The 8392-nt window shown below is 49.6% G+C and overlaps 1 protein-coding gene across 3 annotated transcripts in view; it reads left to right on the top strand.

Moving 5' to 3' along the window:
• Positions 1–6610: 6610 nt before the first annotated feature.
• Positions 6611–8392, top strand: part of LOC113816502 (La related protein) — a 52828-nt gene continuing 51046 nt past the window's right edge. For all 3 annotated transcript variants that reach the window (XM_027368542.2, XM_027368543.2, XM_027368541.2), the window contains exon 1: positions 6611–6975. The gene's annotated coding sequence lies outside the window, so the exon portion shown is untranslated. The remainder of the gene's footprint in view (positions 6976–8392) is intronic.

Below are 8392 nucleotides of genomic sequence, written 5' to 3'. Positions count from 1 at the left end.
TATATATGTATATATGTATATATATATTATGTATATATATGGGTGTGTATATAGATATGTATATATATGTATATCTATATATGTATATATATGTGTATATATATGTATATATATATATATTTGTATATATATGTATGTATAAATATGTGTATATATATAAATATATATATATGTATATATATATGTATGTATATATATGTGTATATATATAAATATATACATATGTATATATATGTATATATATGTATATATGTATATATATATGTATATATATGTATATATATGTATATATATGTATATATGTATATATATGTATATATGTATATATATATGTATATATGTATATGTATATATGTATATATGTATATATATGTATATGTATATATATATGTATATGTATATATATATGTATATGTATATATATATGTATATGTTTATATATATATATATATGATATGTATATGTAAATTTATATGTATATATAACGTTTGCAATTGCAATAATGGAGTTCTCAGCCACATTGGTTTTCCTCTACCTGATAAGAATTCGATTCCCATGGGACTCATCTGTAACTCATGTATGTTTATACATATATATTATACATAGAGGGTAGGGTAGTGTTTGTGGTGATGACGGTATCAGCTTTATTGGCTTGCCTAATAGTTCATTGGGCTGCTGCTGAAGCATCTGCTATTTTGTATATCAGTTTTGGTTATATTGTACCACAACAAAATGCCATGTTTGTTTTTCGAATTCTCAAGGTGCCCTTTATTCTAGCATGCGTGTCTCTGTACATGCACCTTTGTATGTGTTTATATTGTACTGTTTTCTAATCCTGAAAGATGTCTATTCGTCCTATTTTTAGATAGAAGGGTCATATAACACTTCCTCATCTCCACCCATTCATGCGACGCCACTAACAGACATCACCTAATGTCGGCCGAATGGATAACCCCTTTACCCAGGCGCAGCCGCGAGGTGAGGCGTGGATATTACCGAGTGACCGCTAATCCTAACGGAGGAGAGTCAATACGGGAGTGTTTCGCGCGCTCGTCGACATCGCCCGCCACGTGGTTCGTGGGTCTGGCCACGCGGTGGAGGGTTGCGTTTTGTTTACGTCTTTATTCTTTCGGTTTTATTTTTAAATCTTTAGTTGTTTTTATTGTTAGTGGCGGTGGCTCAACTTGTATTTGTATATGCTGTACGTAGTATGCCAATGAGGGTTGAACTGAGCAAGATTGGCCGTTGAGCGATATTTAACGCGGCGTGGGACGTAAGCAAGTGCGTTCCTTGTTTTGAGGCGGCTTCGCGGGGCATTCAGCGTGCATCGTAGTCTATTTATATATTACCTGATCAGACTGACAGCTTCGGGTTATTGGCAATTGGGTGAGACCCGCCTTTCCCTCGCACATGTGTGAAAGCTATTAAGCAATACAGTTAGCGAGGCATTTTGTGAAGGGTTGTTGTCCTCAAGTGGCCATGGGAAGGTCATTTTAGGTCAGGCTAGAACACTGCCTACTAAGGAAATATCTATTGTTTTTATTCGTTTGGTTGTAATCTGGAAAGGTATATGTATTTTTAGTTCTAATAGAAGCCGTCTTATTGGGTTGCATCTGTAATATGTCGCGATATTGAAGCTGTTCATTGTTTTATTTTTGGTTCAAAGTTTTATTTTTGGCTCCTGTCAAGTCACTGTAATTTCGCATCCGATGTATTGCGTGGATTGTCTGTATGATATTGACTTTGCTCCCCACTCTCCTGACGATACGTCCGTGCGGTTGTGCGAGTGAGGGGGCCCGCAGAGCAAGACTTACAGCGAGGGAATCGGCTCAAAAAACGCCAAATGCGAGTGCGTAATAAGGAACATGCTGCCCCCCGCCTCTCGTCGGATGAAGGCCGTTGGACGCGACGCACGCCCGGGCTGGGAGGTTTGCCTCTCGCTGCGGAACCTTTTTTTGTCCCGCGGGGTAGCCTAGGAAGCCACCGGGCCAGCGGCGAGGGCGGGTTGTTTGCGTCACATGTGCGAGTGTTTTGTTTGCGTTTGCTGCAGGTGAAGTCGGGCTGCGGCGGTTGTAGATCACAGGATGCATTTGCGTTTACCCGAGGAAGGATTATTTTACTCTATTCCTAATTAAATGATGAACTGCTCGTATCCCACAGTGGTTGACGTGGAACCGTTTCATTTATGGGATTATCCTAACGCAGATAGCGATGACGTTCTTTCCGTGCTCTAAAAAAAGTGTAGCCCCAGCAGGTGCGATTCGGCGGAGGCGATAAAAGGAACTAGATCTGTCTGGAAGGAGGGCGCGGGTGGGGTGGCCGGGCGATTTTGAGTGGATTGGAGGGTGTTCTGTAAGGATGGACTCTGAGTCTCTCTCTCTCTCTCTCTTTCTCTCTCTCTCTCTCTCTCTCTCTCTCTCTCTCTCTCTCTCTCTCTCTCTCTCTCTCTCTCTCTCTTCTCTCTCTCTCTCTCTTTCTCCCCTCTCCCTCTTTCTCCCCCTCTCCCTCTCCCTCTCTACCTCTCTCCCTCTCCCTCTCTCCCTCTCTCCCTCTCCCTCTCTCTCTCTCTCCCTCTCCCTCTCTACCTCTCTCCCTCTCTCCCTCTCCACCCCCCATGGCACGGGGGTTCGTTCATACGTGTGTGCGTGAGAAAAGTGTGATAATAAGAGGTTACGTGAGTTTTGTGCCGGGAGGCACGTGCCCCGCCTTCTCCTTGGGGCAAACTTCCCCCCTTCCCCACCGGCCCTATCAGGCTCTTCTCCTTCTCCTCCTCCTCCTCATTCTCTCCCCCTTTTCGCCTCATTCTCACCTTATTACGGTGCTTCGTCCTTCTCCATGTTCACAAGTTAATCAGCCTCGCCGATGTTTATTCCGTTTAAGCGTCATCTGCTTTTTTCCTCTTCCTCTTCTCCTTTCCCCCTTCTCCTTTTCCACCTTCTCTTTTCCTCTTTCCCTTACCTTCTTTTCTCTTCCCCTTCCCTCCCTTTCTCTTCACTTTTCCTCCCTTTCTCTTCTCTTTTCATCCCTTTCTTTTCTCTTTTCCTCCCTTTCTCTTCTCTTTTCCTCCCTTTCTCTTCTCCTGCCCTCCCTTTCTCTTCTCCTTACCCCCTCCTTTCTCTTCTCCTTACCCCCTCCTTTCTCTTCTCCTTCCCCCTCCCTTTCTCTTCTCCTTCCCTCCTTTTCTCTTCTCCTTTCCTCTTCCTTTTTTCCTTTCCCCTTCCTTTCTCTTTTCCTTTCCTCTTCCTTTTCTCCTTTCCCCTTCCCGCTTTCTTCTCGCCTTTCCTCTTCCCGCTTTCTTCTCATCTCCCCGCCCCGTCCGATTTTTAATCCCACGCAGCCAAGGACCGAATCTCTCGCTCCGTCGTGGCGAGAGGCGGAGGGGGGGGGGTGAGTGAGTATCGGGGGGGCCTGAAACATGTTTTGCTAGAATCTGATCCTTGGGGACCTGACTGGACCTTCCGTGTGCTTTCTTTTGGAGACGGGGGAGGACGGAGTAGAGGGGCTGGGAAGAGGGTTGTGGGGAGGGCGGGGGTGGGGGGCTTTCAGAGTGGCTGTCTGAAAGATTTTTCTGATTTGCACTATATTATTTTTGTTTGGTTTCTTTGGTTTATCTTTCCTTGTTGTGTTTTTTTAAGAGTCGCTTCTTGGACCCCGTTGCCTTCCCAGCTCTCTCGCACGGCCTTCCTTCCTGTTTTATTTCGATAGCATTGTTCGTCTTGTTTAGAGCTCGACGAATGCGTGTGCGAGTGTAAAAGTTGTGGCATTATTTCGGTCGTGTCATCATTGTTCCCTTTAATATGCTTATCGGTCTCGCACACTATCTTTCCCCTCCTCTTCTTGTTCCCCTCCCTCTCCCCCATTCACCACCCCTCTCCCCCCTTAACCACCCCTCTCCCCCCTTAACCACCCCTCTCCCCTGCCCACCTTTCTGCTACGTATCAGCTGTTAAGCAACGGCTCCCACGTGACCTCACATTTAACCTCGGTGTGTAAGCCCTGTATTTCGGGGCTTACACACAGCTTTTAGTTTTGTTTGTTTATTTGTTGCATTTCTTAATGACAGGGTTTAGGTTCTCGCAATCAGTAGATTTGTTAAAAGCAATAGTGTATTTTTGGTAATTCCAATGGGCAGTTCAGTGTTACCCCCCCTAAAAATGTATTTCTAGACCGTGTATTTCGTAAACGCCCAAAAGCTTGTTTTCCATGAGAGTCGAATTTGAGTTGGGATGGGATTCCCCATTTTCCTCTCCCCCTTCCTCTTCCTTCTGTCTCCTTTTGTACTTACTGCTTCTCTATTCTCCCTTCCTCCATTCCTTCCTCCTGCTGCATCCACCTTTCCCACTCTCCATTCCCTTCCCCCCTCCTCCCTCGCTATTCTTGCCGGGAGGTAGCACCTGTATGTTCTCACGCGGCCGCCGCCGCCGCCGTGATACACCAACACTTCCCACCTGCCTTCACGTGCTCCTGTCCCGTGATGCCCGATTGGCCCTCTCGGCCGCCGGCCATCGGGCGCCAGGGTCACTGCGGAAGGGGCGCTGGCGGATGAACTTGGAGGGAAGGAGAAGAGGAAGGATGGGAAAAGGGAAGGGAAGGGAAAGGAAAGGAAAGGAAAGGAAAGGAAAGGAAAGGAAAGAGGGAAGGGAAGGGTAGGAAGAGAGACGGGGGGAGGGGGAGGGCGTTGGAGAGAGAAGTGTGTGTAGGGGGGGGGGGGAGAGTGGGAAAAAGGTGGCCGAAAAAGGAAGGCATAGAGACGGAGAAATTTGACAAGCGAAATCAAGGAAATTGACCAAAAAATAAAGACTATGGCAGATAAAAATCTGAGAACAATAAAACGCTTTGCTTTGGTGTAATGGAGGGCAAGAAAAAAGAGCGAAAGAGGGAAGAGGTCTGGCGGGAGCGAGCGAGGTAGTCTGTTGTGGAATGTTGAGAGAGGCTGTGCATCCCGGCGTCGAAGGGCGTGGAGGCATCAAATGCATGCGGATCAGAGGCTGCAAGGGTAAATACGAGAGAGAGAGAGAGAGAGAGAGAGAGAGAGAGAGAGAGAGAGAGAGAGAGAGAGAGAGAGAGAGAGAGAGAGAGAGAGAGAGAGAGAGAGAGAGAGAGAGAGAGAGAGAGAGTGAATGGAGGAGGATGGGGAGAGAAGGGGGAGCGATTGCGTGACACCTCCCCACCCTCCCCCCTTCTCCCCACCCTCCCCTCTTCTCCTCTCACGCTTCTCTCTATCTCCCTAACTCTTCCCTCTCATTCTCACTTTCCCTCTCTCCCTCTCCAAACTAGTTGGCAGAACTACCGCCATAGGCTTAGTCGAAATGGCCTTCACACACTTCGGAACCTCCTCTTACCTCACTTGCCCCCCTCCCCCTCCCCGCCCGCCCGCCTGCCTGTCTTTAACGTTGTGTTCCTTTTTTACACCACGTTACCCCCTTTTTTATTATGTTAATGGCAGGATTTTAGAGATACTAGTTCATTAACTGCTCTCTCTCTCTCTCTCTCTCTCTCTCTCTCTCTCTCTCTCTCTCTCTCTCTCTCTCTCTCTCTCTCTCTCTCTCTCTCTCTCTCTCTCTCTCTCTCTCTCTCTATCTCTTTCACTCTCTCACTCACTCTCTCACTCTCTCACTCACTCACTCACTCACTCACTCACTCACTCACTCACTCACTCACTCACTCACTCACTCACTCACTTACTTACTCACACCTACGCTTTACTCTGTGTGGATACTAGCACCTGTACCTGTATTTCGTTTTTCCCCGTTTTTTCTTTTTCTATCTCTTTCTCTTTCTCTTCCTAATGATAGTCAGCAATAACGAAACCGCAAAGGGCGTTCTTGCATTATAAGTTGCCAGCGTCTGGATCACCATCGAGACTCTTTCGCCTTCTCCACTGTCCCCTCCTGCCCCTGCTCCCTCCCCTCCTGTCCTTCCTCCCTCCCCTCCTGTCCTTCCTCCCTCCCCTCCTGTCCTTCCTCCCTCCCCTCCTCTCCCTCCTCCCTCCCCTCCTCTCCTTCCTCCCTCCCCTCCTGTCCTTCCTCCCTCCCCTCCTGTCCTTCCTCCCTCCCTCCCCTCCTGTCCTTCCTCCCTCCCTCCCCTTCAGCCCTTCCTTCTTTCCCTCCCCCCCTCCCCCCTCCTTTACCCTTCCCCCTCTCATCCTCTGCCTCCACCCAGCGTGACTCAGGAATCCCATGATCATCTCGGACAGGGGGAAGTCCCTCCTCTCGCATGTGGCGGAATGCCGTCTTCGAGAAGGGGAGAGCGAGAGGAAGACGAAACCGAAGGGAAGGGAGGGTAAGGGGGCTTGAAAACCGAGGAAGAAAGAATGCAGTGAAATAATGTAAGGGGAGATGGATTATGAATAGATTTGGAAAAGATTCTAGGAAAGAGAGGAACAAGTGAGACGGGATAAGAGATGAAGAGGAGGAGTAGGCTGGTGTTGGTCATTCCATGTTGGCCGACGTTTTACTCTTGTGCCCGCCAGTACACAGTTCGAAGGCTCTCCTCTAAAGCACAACATATCGCAGGTTCAAATTTGCAGGACGTACGCGTAAGTGTGAGCGCGCACGCGCGTGCGTGGGTGTGCATATGTGTGGTTTGTTGTGGTAGTGGCGGTGGCACGAGTGTCGGGTGTTGGAGAACGGGGCCGGGGGCGGCGCACCACCAGTTCCCCGTGAGGCAGTGAGCAGAGCGGTCGCGTCCTCGTGCCCCCCAACCCCGTCGCCGCCGCCGCCGCAGTGCTTAAAGGCCCGCGTTCTTCGCCTTTTATTTTTAAACTTTTGTGTTGTGAGCGAACGAGGCCGTGTAACGCTGGTGTTGTCACATTGAACGGAGGGAAAGTTTTTGCCTGTTTCTGCGGAATTTGTCTGCTTCGTCGCGCCTACGCTGGTTTATGTGCTGCGCTCAGCGGTTGAGATTCCTGGATTTGCATGCGGATTGGACCATACGGATACTTCAGGACAACTCCAGTTCTTCCAGAGACGCAAAGGTAAAGGTTGTGCTTACGCTTTTCTTTCTATAATTGTAGCACTTCGTGTGTTGGCGAGGGGCTGCGCGACGCGACTTGATATTTGATTCACTACATCACTGAGAGAGCTTGCGTTTTAGAAGAATCGTCTCGTGGAAATAGGAAAACAGCAGCGCGTTTTCGTGTTATGGGGGAGGGGGGGGGCTTCCTCGAATCCTTGGGCAGGGGGCGGCGTCGTGGGGCTAGCCTCGTTGCCCAAGACGGTGGACAAAACTTGCTGACTGTCGGAGGGAGCTCACCGTAATTGTCCTTAATCAATGAGAGAACCCAATTTGTTGTAGAGGAGGGGAAGTGGGGCGGACAGGGGTAAATGCGCCTTCTGTTTTACCTTGCCTTATTAGGAGACGATCGAGGGCCAGGATTTTACGCTGCCATCTCCACGGTGGCTTCCGAATTCTCTCTTTGTTCAAGACGAGACAGTGTTATCCTGAATTGCATTCGAGTTGAGGATTTCACCCACTTGCAGTAATCGCATGGCCATTCGATGCACCTGTGCGTGACGGGCGAATCGCGATGGGCCATGGTCCGTCCTGGCCGGGGCGTGAAGGCAGTGCGGCGGATTTATCCCGTGCTGGAGTAGCGAAGGAGTAATAATCAGCTTTCGGCCTCGGCAGCTCTTTCACACGCCCATCTCCCCCGCGACAGGTGCCACAGCTGCGGCCGCGTCCTGTGGCCAGGGAAGTCGCGAGCAAGAGCCGATGCGACTTGTTGAACAGCTGGGTTGGATTTCCCCGCCTCGCGTGGCTGACTGATGTGGCCGCCAGGGCGCGATGGAGGATGTAAAAATGTCTGCGTGTGTCTCGTGCTATTTTTTTTTCCGAAGGTGGAAGACTAGTGAGTCATACTTCGTAGCGAAGGCATGGGGAACCTGTTGCTGTTTGCTGAGTTGCATTGGAACGGGAGTGCACGCTCGCTCGGTGCACACGTGCGCTGGCGGGTGGTGTGGCCGCTGGCAGGCTGCGGGGACTTGCATTACTGAGGGAGCGGGGGGGGGGGGCTGTTGATGGGTGAATTAGACCCGTTCTAAACAGAGGGAGGAGGAGGAGGAGGAGGAGGCAGGCTGATGGCAATGCTATGCCATCCTCCGGGGAATCCTTTTGTGCAATGTAAACTCCCCACCTCTTGTCCAGGTGTGGGAATTCCAGGTCGTTGGAATGATTTTTTGTGGCTGCGGGAAGAGGGAGGGCGAGGGGAAGGTTCTGAAAAAAGAGGCTAGGATCCTCCCCCGCTCCGCCCCCTCCTCCATTGGGTCTCCTCCTTCAGCTCCCCCTCTTGATGTGGTTGCCACGAACATAGATTATGGCAACGACAAAGCATTCTTTAGATCCCGGCCTGCCTTCCGCCACGTCACACCCGTGCGGGTAGGTGCCTGCACAGC

Source organism: Penaeus vannamei, chromosome 11 (genome assembly GCF_042767895.1).
Source record: "Penaeus vannamei isolate JL-2024 chromosome 11, ASM4276789v1, whole genome shotgun sequence".
Lineage (NCBI taxonomy): Eukaryota > Metazoa > Arthropoda > Malacostraca > Decapoda > Penaeidae > Penaeus > Penaeus vannamei.
This window is presented reverse-complemented; position numbering and strand designations above follow the sequence as displayed.